General features: G+C 43.3%; 1 protein-coding gene across 7 annotated transcripts in view; it reads right to left on the minus strand.

The window, feature by feature from the left end:
- The window catches only part of MYRIP (myosin VIIA and Rab interacting protein), a 374212-nt gene that overhangs the window by 284912 nt on the left and 74071 nt on the right, over window positions 1–15229 (minus strand). Inside the window, exon 1 of one of the 7 annotated variants that reach the window (XM_045037826.1) lies at window positions 10893–12691. The exons of the other annotated variants lie outside the window; for them this stretch is intronic. The gene's annotated coding sequence lies outside the window, so the exon portion shown is untranslated. Of the gene's footprint in view, window positions 1–10892; window positions 12692–15229 lie in introns of those variants that run through there. 7 annotated transcript variants of the gene reach the window in all.

The raw sequence follows: 15229 nt of genomic DNA on the forward strand, positions 1-15229 counted from the left end.
TCTCCCTGACCCCCCATCCACCCTCAGTTTGCTCTCTGTATTTAAGAATCTCTTGTGGTTTGCCTCCCTCCCTCTCTGTTTGTAACTATTTTTCCCCCTTCTTTTCCCCCATGGTCTTCTGTTAAGTTTCTCAAGTTCCACATATGATAGAAAACATTTGATATTGGTCTTTCTCTGACTGACTTATTTCACTTAGTATAATACCTTCCAGTTCCATCCATGTTGCTGCAAATGGCATGATTTCATTCTTTCTCATTGCCAAGTAGTATCCCATTGTATATATAAACCACATCTTCTTTATCCATTCGTCAGTTGATGGACATTTAGGCTCTTTCCATAATTTGGCTACTGTTGAGAACGTTGCTATAAACATTGGGGTACATGTGCCCCTACGCATCAGCACTCCTGTCTCCCTTGGGTAAATTCCTAGTAGTGCTATTGCTGGGTCGTATGGTAATAAATATAGCATGATTTTTAATAGCTCCAATCCACACTATATGGTATTTTCAAATTTCTGTCCCCAATTTTTTGTTTGTTTTTTGTGTGGCTGCTTGGGATAGGTGTGCGAATACTCAGATGGGCTCTGATTTTTGCTCCAAACATCCTGGCTCCTCTCACTCTCTTCTCCCTATGACACATGAATACCACAAAACACACTATCGTTATAAAGCTTCACAACATATTGAAATGATTAGTGTCCAGAAGCCATTAAATTTGAGCATCTCTACAAAGCCCATAAAAACACTAAACTCAACATAAAAGCAGCAGAGTGCTGGTGAGTTCTTGGTTCCATGAATCAATGTCTAATGAGAATTGATTTAACAGGCTCCAGGGGACCTTATCTTATTGCTAATAAAAGAAATCCCATCCGGTACTATCCTACATTGCCTAGATATTAAATAAGGCTTATGATGATTAAGCACCAGAAAAGTTAATTAAGAGGTAATTCCAGGGGAATGTACTGATCTCATAGAGCAGTGGTCTTCTACTGGATAACTAAGGAGGGGAAGGCAGTTACCAAAGTCAAAGCACTACACAGAGGCACCACAACACACAGTCATGCTGCCTCCAGCCCATCCCACTTCAGCCCTCATCCACTGAGACCTTTCTCTCAACACTGAAGGGACACTCATTTTCACTTCACCTTCAGGACCTGCCCTATCATGGGATCCCCGCCTGGTAAAAAGCACAGGAAACCAGGGCAAGATGTTTGCCACTTATTTTTCATCATTGGATGGGACCACCATAAAACCTTAACAATATTAAACCAAAGGGTAGGGTCTATAAAAATATAGAACTAACAAGAATGTTGTCATAAATTATGGTGGTCATCCAAGCAATTATGCCCAAAAGTTTAATGAGCTCTATAGCTCATCCATATCAGAGACAGAAACTCTCTAGAGCATGAAGATTGCTTTACATCCCTAAACATGGTCTCAGTCGTGGGTGTCCCAGATGGGTCAAGACTCAAGGTCATCAGAAATAAGACTGCTTAGGGGCGCCTGGGTGGCGCAGTCGGTTAAGCGTCCAACTTCAGCCAGGTCACGATCTCACAGTCCGTGAGTTCGAGCCCCGCGTCAGGCTCTGGGCTGATGGCTCGGAGCCTGGAGCCTGTTTCCGATTCTGTGTCTCCCTCTCTCTCTGCCCCTCCCCCGTTCGTGCTCTGTCTCTCTCTGTCCCAAAAATAAATAAACGTTGAAAAAAAAAAAATTAAAGAAATAAGACTGCTTATATGGGCACTCCATTATCGTGTCTTTAGGCACAGCACTGTTCCAGAGCCAACAAGTATCTCATTTAATTTTTTGAAAGCTATTTGTCTTTGCTGATTAAACTGACATATCTAAAACACAAAAGAAGTTTGCTAATTCCTATTTCTATAAAATCCAAACATCTGAGATGTCAGATATGAATTTCTAGGAGAGAGCCTCAGCAGGGTTCATATGACAAAATTTTTATTCTGGAACGAAGTATATAGGGCTTGTTGTTTCTTGTATTAGTGGTGGTCCTTTCTGCCTTCCAAGCCAGACAAATGAGATCAAAGGAAACTCCAGTGACATGGCTCTCGTTTGTTATTCTGACCTCCACTTAACCCCCATTTCCTATTCTGAATGCACAGAGAGGTACTAACTCCATGGGGCTGCTATCACTGTTATGTTGTAGGTGGAACTGAGCTCCATTTGCTTAATTGACAATAAACAGAGAACCGTGCCAAACAGCACTTGCCATAAAGACCTTAACACAGGGCGTGTTCCCTTGGATTCGATCCACAAGTTTCAGAAGAAGCAAATATGAAATGTTTCACCAGTGAGCAAAAAATGGGCAGGCACCTGGCACTACCCTCTGGAAACCAACTTGATGGGGTGTCCCATAGCCTGGAAAAGTTTCATCTCACACATTTAAGCCAGTCATTCTGTTTTCAGGAATGAATTTTAAGGAAAAAAGACTGGGAAGATGACAAAATTTCATTATATACAAGGATATTTGTTGCAACATTCTTTATAGTATAAAAATCATAAATATCCGAAATATCAATCAAGGAAGGGGTAACTAGATTAAGAAGCAAGCAGGGCACCTGAGTGGCTCATTCGGTTAAGCATCTGACTCTTGATTTCAGCTCAGGTCATGATCTCACAGTTGGTAGATGGAGCCCTGCATCAGGCTCTGCACTCGGCATGGAGCCTGCTTAAGATTCTGTCTCTGTCTCCCTCTGCCCCTCCCCCCTTTATCTGGTGCATGCACACCCTCTCTCTCTCAACCTCTCTCTCAAGCATGCGTATGATATGATGTGATGTAATATGATACTGCAATATCACGTGGCATAGCCATATCTGACAACATAGGATACTGCTTAATATAATATTAACATGGGAAAACATTACATAGAATGCCAACTTGCTTTTTAACAATCTGGCTACTGTATACACACATGCACGTACTTGCATATATATGTATGCATGTATGTGTGTAAACTTGCACACAATTTTTAGAAGACTACAATTCCCCCATAATAGCACTTTTCGCACTGAACTGATAGAGGACTCTTCTGTTTTGCTCTCCCTCCTCCCTCCTCTGCCTTTTGCATACCCCTCTAAACACACACACACACACACACACACACACACACACACACGCACACACAGTGATGCCCAGGCAGACACAGTAAGTTATGTGAGGGCAGGATCTTGTCTGTCCTGCTCACAAACTCTTCCCCAGAATACAGCAATGCAAACCATGCAGCTCAGTAAACACCCATTAAAGGCAATAACTGGTAATAAATGCTGAATATCTAGAAGGCAACTCACCACTGTTTTCTAAAGTGGTTATTTCTAAAGTGTGCAATTATGCAAAATTTTAAGTTTCTTTTTTTAATGTTTATCTATTTATCTATTTATCTATTTATTTATTTATTTATTTATTTATTTTTGATAAAGGGGGGGATGGGAGGGGCACAGAGAGAGGGAGACAGAGAACCCCAATCAGGCTCCACACTGTCAGTGCAGAGCCTGACATGGGGCTTGAACCCATGAACCGTGAGATCGTGACCTGAGCTGAAATCAAGAGTCAGATGCTTAACCAACTGAGCCATCCAGGCACCCCTTCTTTAAGTTTCTATACCCTTTTCTTAGTTTTGTATGCTGTCACATGTTTGTAACCAGAAAACATTTTTAAATAAATGAATTTTAACAGATGAAATTATATTTATTTGCTGCCTAATACATTTCTATTCCCTTGTTTGGTTTACTAAACACATAAGTGCACAAAATGAATAATGTCTCATTATCTATCCAAGTAGAACAGAACATTGAGCATTAAGAAGAATAAAAGGATTCATTTTGTCTCTGTTAAGACAAGAAATGGGGTCTAATAATCCATAAATCTGATAGAAAATAAAACAGACCTTGAAAAGAGAACAAAGCCAAGGACACATCCTCATTGTTGGCAAAAAATCTAACATAACATTCACAATTTTTTTACTGTATTATCTACTCAAAGAGAGCTGTGGTTTGAACAATACAATTCAATGTTCCTTTGGAAAACAGAGAACAATATCTTTCCACAACACTGCCTTTTCCTTCATAGGGTCCTTACCCACCTTACAAAGGGGACTTAGAAGTTTCAAATGTTACCTAAGACCTTCCTTCCGACTTTTTTCATTTAAACACATGTTCGTCGTAAAAAAAATCTTCAAATACAATAAGGTATAAAGGAAAACTATTCATAATACCACCAAGAAATAGCAATGATATTATTTTGTGTATTTCCATGCAGACCTGTGTATATATGATTCAGCTATATGAAAATATACACACTTACAAAATGTATACTTTAGCATATATATTTTATTGACCATATCTACTATTATACACATATTATACATATTTTACTTCCCAGGTCCTTAGCATCCCTGTCTATCTTTAAAAGAGGGAGACTAGGGGCACTCGGGTGGCTCAGTTGGTTATGCATCTGACTTGATTTCAGCTCATGGCTCATGACATTAAGCCCTACATCAGGCTCTGCACTGACTACATGGATCCTGCTTGGGATTCTCTCTCTCCTTCTCTCTCTGCCTCTCCCCTGCTCACATGCTTTCTCTCTCTCAAAATAAATAAGTAAAACTTCAAAAAAAAAGAGGGAGACTAATAAGAATGAGCATAAATAGACTGATAAATTACATATATATAGTGTGTATAGTGAATTTGAGTCATGTGTTTGCATACACAGCAATGTAGATATGTGCAGATATATGTACATATGCATAATTACTGATACATCTATTTATACACACACAGATTATAACCTCCTTAATTCTACTTCTGGAATAGGTCCCATTTTATTAATATAGATTCATTTCCTTATTGGAACACTGGCTGCTTTCACTCATTTCACTGTAGTACCCTGCCATTAATTGTCACATGATGGTTCTGTGATTTTTAAACACAATGATTGCAGAGCTTCAAATGATTACAGCTCTACATTATTTTCCCCAAATGTAAGCAGCAAAAACATGAAAGGAAAACAATCTTTTTAGATATAAGCGATTTTTTTTTCCTTTACAAAACTAACGTAAGCAATTTGCAAAAAAATTCCACGAAATACAAAAGAGACTACAAACCCCTAGGCACTGTCCTATCAACCTAAAACAATCACTACGAGCCATTTGCTTTTTCTTGCTAGCCTAAAGACACATGTTCAGGTGCACAGGCGTGCTTTATTAGATGTAATTTCAATGGTCGTAACATTTTATTTTATTTTTTTTAATTTTTTTTTCCAATGTTTATTTATTTTTGGGACAGAGAGAGACAGAGCATGAACGGGGGAGGGGCAGAGAGAGAGGGAGACACAGAATCGGAAACAGGCTCCAGGCTCCGAGCCATCAGCCCAGAGCCTGACGCGGGGCTCGAACTCACGGACCGCGAGATCGTGACCTGGCTGAAGTCGGACGCTCAACCGACTGTGCCACCCAGGCGCCCCGGTCGTAACATTTTAGATCTTGCTTTTTTTTTTTTTTTTTTAACTACTACTTGCCTATTTGTCATGTCTGGTCCATTTCCCACAGTCTCCACGAACGTCTGCAGAAAGAACCCTCTCATGCAAAAATGTTGCCCACTCTGGCTGTTTCCGTTTTCTCGCTGGTCGCTCTTTTCCCGCTGTCTGACAGAACTGGCCTCTTCCCTCAGAGGTTGGCCAGAAAAGACAAAGAGTGAACCACAAGTCAGCTGCTTTTGGGGCTCACTGGGAAATTCATTAATGGGATTTGGAATTTTAAATGTGAAATCAAAGTGCGATTTGGGGTGCAGCGTGCAGTTTTTCTGGGTCCAGAAATTACATTTTGAGGTTGGTTTGACAATCGAATGGCCGATGACAGAGCTTGGTTAAAATATCTGAGATAGGGGCCCACAGAAGCTGACTGAGTTATTGGTGTGGTGGCTGGCCAGGGCTGACCAACATGGATCATCACAGGAAATGAAGCATCTCCTGGGAGGAAGGAAGATCATGGGGGTGGGGTGGGGGGGGGCATGAAGCCCGGAGCCAGCTGTAAGGGTACAAACACCAGCTTCACCACTTGGGAGGTATGGAGTATCAGACACCTCTCTGTGCCTCAGCTTTCTCCTCCGTTACCTAGTGGCCACCAGAACGACTAATATTACGAGAGAAAATACAAGATCTGATGAGGATAATCGGAACCTTTAGAGGTGCGAACTGGTGCAAAACCACTTGACAATATCTTTCCTAGCAATACACTCATGCTTCTGACAGGAAATCCCACTCCTTGGTGTGTACGTGACAGAAACCCACCCACGTGGTCTCATCAAGACAGAGTGCTCACGGTGGATGTATCTGCAACAACCCCAACTAGGCACTGTGCAGATGCCCATACAGACAGTCGAATACACTGAATACTATGGAACAGTGAGACTACACAATCCATAATTACACGTATCATGTGGATGAATCTCGAAACAATGTTGAGCAAAAGAAGCCAAACTCAGAAGAGAATATATACTCTATGAGTCTATTGCTCAAAAGTAGGCCAAACTGATCCTGCCACTAGAGGCACAGATTGGCCTTCTCTTTGAGCAATAGTGACTAGAAGGGGGAAGAGTGGCTTCTGGAAGCTGGTCACGTCTGTCCGGCTTCTCGATCTGGATGCTTGTTACACGGGGGCATTCAGTGTCAAGGTTGGTGCCAACCATGTCTTCTCCCAGCACAGAGACCACGGTTTTACTAAAGGTAGCTGGCTGCTGCTTCTCTGTGCCCTCATCCTTAATTTCTTCTTCTTCTCATTTGGATCCTATTCTCTCTCTCTCTTTATAATTCTGTCTCTGATTTAATTCACTGCAGTTCTAAATTATCCCTCTTCCTCCCCCAAAAGCTCCTACCTATCATATATACAGAAGGAGGTTAATTCTCCCCTGGTGACAATTCAGGGAAACCTAACACTCTCTCGGCACCACTAACACGTAATTCACTATTGTCATGGAAGGTAGAGTCAGCAGTGGCCGTAATTTACCAGTTAACCTATCATTAGTTGTTTTCATTTTTCTTATTAAATCGTATCTTTCAGGCCTTCAAGCATTTTGCAGCTCATATTTGAGCCCCTTTCATTAGCTCCCTTTTCATTTGGGCTCATGCACGGAGGTCTAAGAGAGGCCACACTGGATGTGACCGGACAAACTCCAGTGCCCCTGAATGGTGACGAGCCTTGAATATATAAATACTGGGCGGTCCACATCACAGAGACCAGTTGGACCTGAGGATAAAGAGCAGGCGTGTGTTGGAACTCCGATGCAGAGGCTTCGCCCCAACCTGAGATGCTGTTCAGGGGTGCCCCGGTACAGAGAAAGCACACTGGGAATGTCCACACCGTTTTCCCACTCAGGAATGACGAGGTGAAGGACACGTGTACAATGTACCAGATTTCCGCCTCAGAAACCTTGGTGTAAATAAAAGTGTCAGAGACCCCGACTCATAAGGAAAGAGTACTTAGTGAGAGCAGCATAGCAGTCATACGGAACAACCTTGCCGTCGTCCCGGCAAACACACATCTTGCCCCAAGTACACTGAAGGCGGCCTTGTCTGTCTTTGGAAGATGAACACACCGACGTCAGGCCGATGTTACCGGGAAAGCGGCCAGATTCATGCACCTGATGTTAAATATCCTGGCTGGAAAAGGAATCCTCAGCACGGGCAGACGCTAACACAACCACGGCCAGTGGTGCCAGGCAGCGATCTGACAAACAAGGGCAGGAACAAAGGACAGGTCTGGTCTGCAATGACCTTTTCAAACTATCTGTTGATCCCTTAAGCTAAGCTGTCCATTCTTAATGGTGCAAGCCAAGAAAAGCGCAGCACGGTTTGACAGAAGGAACCGCAAGACTCTAGTCTCTCTTTCTGCAGTTTACTCCTGGGGTCTGTGCAAAAACACATGCAAAATGCTAACACCTCGGACAGATCATCTCCAACGTGAGGATGAAAACGTCTTGCCTGTAGGCAAGGGACGGGCTGCCCATGATCTCCTGAAAGCCCTTCTAAGATCCAGCGGCTGGAAGCACCAGATGATTTCACCCGGGCTGGAGCACGGTGGCCAGGTGTTAAGGTTTGGAGGGACAGGCAGGTCTGGGCTTGACCACCGGTGGAGTTGAGTGACTCTGTGTCAGTGACTTTTCCTCCTCCAGTTGTAAATTAGGGACAATAATGCCTAACCTCACACAATTTAAGTGAGGACTAAATTAGGCCAAGTGCATAAAGTGCTGAACAAAGCCAGACCACAAATGCAGGTGGGCTTCAGTTTCAAGGGTGTGGAGAATGACAACCTGGATATGGTTCAGTTACTTAACTTCAGAGCAAAGGAGATATATACATATACATATACGTACACATATACATATCATATACATTTATATATATAGGGTTAAATATAAATCACAAATGCTTAAGAGAGTGCTTAGAGCCCTGGGAAGAATCTGCCAGAAGTCCTCATCTGCCATGATGTAAACATATGCCTACACGCTGCTGTTACAGGATCTGACTTCTGGTTCTTCCTGCCCTTCCCATCTCCAGAGTTTCATTGCGAAACACCTGGCTGTGCGCTCAGACATGGCCAATGTGAACGTCCCGGAGAGACCTCTTTGTTCGAAGATCGGCAGCCCACCCCACCACATCGTGCTGGCTTTCTGGAGACAGCGGGGCTCTCAGGTTAGGCTCACGCCTCAGCCATCTGATTGACCTTCAGTGGCCGTCTCTCACTCCTTCCTGTCTCTGTCTAGCTCCACGAATCCCCAGCGCTCCTCTGTAGAGGCTGCACTGGCCATACTGTGGTTCTGTGGTTCTGTCTCCTCCTATGAGGGGACTGTAGCTAGCTAGCTTGTGTTCCCAAACTCCCCAAAGATAATGTGATTCAGAATGAGAAGCTAGAATTCTTGGCATTCTTGGGAAAGCTCAAAATCGTAAGTTTCTTGAAAACTCACTTCCCCATACTCACTTCTCCATACCCTCTCGCCTTTACTACAGATACCTAAAAGCTGTTTAAGAAAAACAAATATTCTGTTCAGTAGAACTTACAAAGGACTGTGGTCTACGCCAAATATTCAAACACTGGAAAACAAGAGTGAACGTTACATGGTGGTACATGAATAATGAAATATTTGATCTCTTAGCAAAGTTAACAATTCCACACGGCTTTAATGTTGAAATGGCCAAAAGGACTTCTTTTGTTTCAAAAACTTGTATCTTGAAATATCACTCACGGAATTTGACTAAAGTACACCATGCCTACACACTTTTAATATTTATTCTATCTGCAAACAATGACTTGGGTTCACAGCAGCCAGGGCTATAGACCCACACTTGTAACACGGAAAGAGACGTAAGCAAGAATGACCACTTAGACCATGATTGCTTCTCTCCTGACTGCTCTGTCCTGTTCCCAGAAATGTTGACCTTCACCTTCCACATCGTGTGTCCGTGGCTTTTGTCCCTGCCCTTGCTTGACATCAGTGGATTCCTTCAAACTAATAACATCTCTCCATTGATTGGTAAGCTTCATTTCTCACAGAAAAATTCTAACACTTCCTCCTATTGTCATGAGGCCTCTACCGATTTTTCTAGGGATTTGGGAAAGTGTGCAAATACCCTGAGTCATGCTGGGAAGGAATCCCCACGTGGAGACACATGCCAAGACGCCCAGTGGGGATGTCTGGCCTCCTGCTCTCCTCATTGTTTCCCACACAGCTATTTCCCCAACACTCTGGCTCACCTCCCCACCCTGAAACTGCAGGAAGGCTCCTGCCCTCTTCCTAACTCCTGGGCTGTATTCGACAATCCGCTCAGCTCATGAATGTGCTTTATGCTTTAACTCCACCGTTCTCTGAGCGCTGACTGTTTCTGTGATTTACAGAATCCCTTCTTGCCTTGTGCCCCAGCAGCTCCCCGTCTTTGACAACTGTCACTCCAACTGCGCACACCCCTGCCGGAGACTTTCCAGTCCCTCGAGGCCCACTTTATGGCTGCCTCACCCTGTGATTCCTGTCCAAGCACTGTTAAAAGAATTCTAAACTGAGGGTTGGGGGCCGGGGCAGACAAGCATAAGGAACACGGTCTGAACTCAGGACGCGTGGTGTTCTAGAGAGGGAGCTGTGTGTCTAGGCAAAGGGCTCAGCCCCAGATCCCCTATCCCAGTTAATGCCTGAGCACAGAGCAATACCAGTAGAGACAGGGATGTTGTCACTGACACACAAGTCAGGGGAGTGAAACAAAACACCACCCGTCATAGAAGGAGGAAAGGGATCAGCCTGAGAACGGGAGAAGGAAGCACAAGTTGGGGGTTTCTCTCTCTCTTTTTTTTAAAGGTCATCTCATGTGTATTCACTGCATATTTTTATTATCCACATCTTGGGTAACACACCAATCCCATCCAGTCTCCGGCCCTTTAACCACATAAACACATAATAACCACCTGACAAAGACCTTGTTCAGCCACTGCCTTGGAACCTTCCCACTTGTATTTAACATGTTCTCACTCAGACCCTGTCTCAGGACAACTTTAAACTCAACCTTTTATCCAGAAGTTCCTGCCTCATGATGTCTGGGTTCATTCTCCATCACAGAGGTATCCCTGTCACCCGGTTCTTGGCTTTTTCAAAATGACTTTTGCCACTTTCGCTTAGGAGAGAGGCAGTTTCTACCTGCTCTGCCCACTTCTTTGGTGGGGCAACTTTCAGATTACATCTAGCTACAGTCTCAGTGATGGAGCCTTCATCTGAATTACACCTGAATAACGGACGATTCTATCACTTCCTCTGACCCTCAACTCCTGGCTGATGCCTCGCTGGAGACTGGTAACACCTCTCATCTGTGGGCGCGACTCTGATTTTGAGAAACAATAAGAATACCTCAGGTACTGCTGCTCTCTGCTTCTTCTCCAGCCGGACCCCAGAGCTAGGTCTTTGTCCTGAATCACGTCCTCAGATCCTGCAGCCCAGCACACCAAGGCAGGCAAAAGAAAGAAGAGCAACACTCCTCCATTCCCTCCGGCCCAGTCTCGTCCTTCCCTGAGCCGTCTGCTGCCGCCTGTGCTGTGGTGATCCCGTCTGCCTGGCACTCCAGTTTGGGCTGTCCTCCTCCAGCTCCGAGCCTGGGCTCCAGGCTCACCGCTGCAACCTGGGCGTGGCTCTCACTCATCCTGCTTCCCGAGGCCTGTCTCAAGGGGGACCTTACACCCTACCTCCAGAAACATAGACGTGACGAGGAAAGTCTATCACTTCTGGTAGTTCTGTCCTCCTCGCTCCAGGCTTGCAGAGCTCATGCATCCCTAGAAGACTCCACACGCCACACTGCGGTCGCATGCCTGCTTCCCTGGGAGGCCAGAGCCTGTGTACTTTCAGGCCCAGTGAGGGATCAGGTGCATGGCCACAGCATCCAGGGATGTTGGCTGAACTGCGTCCTTAGAGAAGACAAAGGTATTAGGTACCGCCATATCACAGCACTAGCCAGTGTATGGTAGGACACTGTAATCCACGGGTTCTCCAACTTTTCTCCAACACACAGTGCTGAGTGTCACCCCCTGAGTTTCTGAGTCAATAGTCTGCAGCAGGAGAATTTCATTTCCAACAAGTTCCCAGATGGTTCTGATGTTGCTCTCTAGGCTCCGATAAAACTTCACATACAGTAACACGTGGCAGTCCAGATTTGGCCCGTGGGTCCATCGTTTGCCAATCTCTGCACAATAAGGTTCCTAATGCTGAGCTATTAACTTTTCAGTGATGGTTGATCAGGCAAGAAATTAAAAAGCTAAGAGTTCATACTGCTGCCTCTAGATTCATGCAGTTTGCCAGAGGGTCACTTATTCGAAAGTAGTTCTAGAGATTCTGTGCATTCTGTCCTCATTTAAAATCTGGTCTACGTATTTTTAGAGGTAACACCATTCATGCAAATGTAACTTTAGATTTTATATGCAAATTATGGTTGCTTTAACATATCCAATTCAGAAGCTTGGGCCGATGCTCTGAGGAAATGCAAGCACACTGCTAGGAAGTGAGGCCTGAGGGTCTGGTCCCTGACGCTGGGCACTGTCAGTGCCTAATACACAGACCCCAGGAGTGGAGAGCAGCCTCAGTGCCGTTAGCTACAAGAGTGGAGGGAGGACTGAGTGAGCTCTCAGGATCGACTGCGGGACTCTCTGACCTCTTCTAGCCCTGCACACACTAGGTCTGCAGACACTGATGGGGAGAGCTAAGACTCGCTCTGAGGGCACAGACTGATGGAAAAAGTTACCAATTTCTAATTTGGAGGCATCTTCCAACTCATGTTCTTCTCCGTGGTGGCTCTTTATACCCTGGTGCTGGACTCTTTCCACAGTAACCTACTGCCTCTCCATGGTTGACTGTGGTGTTGGTTTTTTTCTATATCTTTCCTGATTATCTGTCTAGTTGTTCTGTTAACTGTTCAGAGACGTTGTTGAAGTTTCCATCTCTAATCACTGACTTGACTACTTCTGGTTTCAGTTCTACCTGCTTTTCTCTACCTATTTTCAAGGTCTGTTGTTTGGTACATGCACATTTAAGATTCCTACATCTTCTTGGTACATCAACCCTTTTTTATGTAATGCCTTCTTCCTCTGTCTCTGGTGATTTTCTTTGCTCTGCAATATAGCTTATCCATTATAATATAGCCACTCCTGGTTCTTTTTTAATGTTTATTTATTTTTGCGAAAGAGAGAGAGAGACACAGAGCATGAGCAGGGGAGGGGCAGAGAGAGATGGAGACACAAAATTCAAAGCAGACTCCAGGCTCTGAGTTGTCAGCCCAGAGCCTGACGCAGGGCTCGAACTCAGGTGAGGTGAGATCATTACATGAGCCAAAGTCGGACGCTTAACTGACTGAACCAACCAGGTGCGCCCCCTGTTGTTGTTGTTTTTTTTTTATTAAGTTTTGCATGATATATCTTTTTTCATACTTTCACTTTCAACCAGCCTCTATTGTTATGTTTAAGGCAGGTTTCTTATAGACAGCATACCTTTGGGATGTGTCTTTTTATCCACTTTGCTAATTCGTGTCTTTAATTGGTTGGTGTATGTAGGCCATTTATATTTAATGTAATTATTGATATGTTAGGGCTTAAATTTGCTATTTTTTTTTCTGTTTATTCTTTTGATTCTCTATTTTCTTTGTCCTGTCTTCCTACAGGTTACTTGGGCATTTTTTAGAATTTCGTTTTGATTTATCTAATGTTTTTAGAATGTTATCTGTATAACTTTAATAGTGGTTAGTAGGTATGACATTATATATATATATATATATATATATATATATATATATATATATATATATATAACATAGTACTGTCTACTAATGTAGTCATTTTTACCAGTTCAGGTGAAATATATTAATCTTATCTCCCATTAAGTCCTTTTACCCTGTTTACAATATAATTGCCTGAAATATTTCCTCTACATACATTTAGCATCACGTCAGACAATGGCATAATTTTGCTTCCACTGTCAAGCATAATTTAAAAAACATATTTACCAGGGAATAAAAAATATTATATTTGCTCCTATTTTTGCTTATCAAATTCCTCTTTTCTGATGTTTTCAATTTACTTCTTTTGTCACTTCATTTCTGCTTAAAGAACTTTCTTTAGCCAGTCTTTAGTTTTTCTTTACCTAAAAATGTCTTGATTTTTCTCTTCATCCCTGAAGACTGTCTTCACTGTGTATTAGATTCTGGGTTGACAGTTCTCTCAGCAGCTTAAAAAAAATAATAATAGTACCACTTCTTTCTGGTCTACACAGTTTCTGTTGAGAAATCTGCTGTCATTCTAATTGTTTTTCCCTTGTATGTAAGGTGCCATTTTCCTCTGGCTGTTTTCAAGATTTTTTCTTTTCTTAATTTAGAAGAGAGTTTCTTTTGAGTTCACCCTGTTTTAAATTCTATCAGTTTCTTAAATCTCTAGGCTTGTGTTTCTTTCTTGACAACTTTGGCAAGTTTTCAACTATTATGTCCTCAAGTACTTTTGCAGCCCTCTTTCTCCTGAAACTCTGATAACACGAATGTAAGATACCATATTACAGTCCCACAGGCCACTAAGGCTGTTCATTTTTTTTGTTTCATTTCACTGTCTCTCTGTTGTTCACATTTGGTAAGTTCTATTGTTGTATCTTCCAGCTCAGTGATTCTTTCCTCTACCCTTTCATTCTGTTCTTGAGCTTCGGTTACTATATTTTTCAGTTCAAAAATTTCCTTTTTGTTCTTCATCATACCTTCTATTTCTTTGCTCAAACTTTCTACTTCTTTGTTGAGGCTTTTCGTTTTGTCTCCTTGTTTCTAACATGTTCAAAATTGCTGGCTGAGCCATTTTTATCAAGGATGCTTCAAAATACTGCTTATTCCCATCATATCTGCCATCTCAGCGTTGGCATCTACTGATTGTCTACTTGCATTCAGTTTGAGATGTTCCTGGTTCTTGGTATGCAATTTTTTTGTTTACTGAAGACTGTACATGTTTGTATTATGTTCTAAGACTCTAGGTCTTATTTAAGCCTGTTTTAGCTGGCTTTCTCTGACACCAATGTGGCATTGTTGCTGCCAGATAGGGGGAGAAGTGTAGGCTCCCCACTTGGCTTCTGTTGACACCCGGGGAGGAGGCTCCTCATTACTGCTGGGTAGGAACTGCAGCCCCCCAAATGGTCTTCGGTAACTCCATAGGGCAGATGGCCTCATTATCTCTGCCAATGCTGGAAGTTTTGACTCTTCCCTAGTCCTTTACTGACACCACCGTGGCAGGGATGGGGAGAAGCACTTTGTTTCTGCCGGGTGCAGGTAGAAGTCTGGCTCCCTACAGGGCCCCATTTACACCACAAGAGAGGTGGGGGCTTGTTAGTGGCCATTGAAGCTAAGAGTTTCAGCTCCCTACCTGGCCTTCTCTGGGTGGGGCTGGGAGCCCCAGATCCTCTTCTGTGGTGTTTGGATCGAGGATAGCAGTTGTTGTCTACAAGTTTTCAGTCTTGTTCAGCTACTCCTTTCCTGGTTCTTTGGCTTTTGTTGGATGGTCTTGTTTGTTTGGGGGGTGGCGGGGTGGGGGGGTTGAGGCTTTTTTTGTCTATGACCATTGCATTTCCAGGCTGCCAGATATTTCACTTCCAAATCTCAGATTCATATGAGGCACAAAGAAAGCCCAGGGAACTTGCCACTGTGTCATTCTTCAGTTCCAGGGGCACTTAGCCAGTCT

The sequence above is a fragment of the Felis catus genome, chromosome C2 (assembly GCF_018350175.1).
Source record: "Felis catus isolate Fca126 chromosome C2, F.catus_Fca126_mat1.0, whole genome shotgun sequence".
NCBI lineage: Eukaryota > Metazoa > Chordata > Mammalia > Carnivora > Felidae > Felis > Felis catus.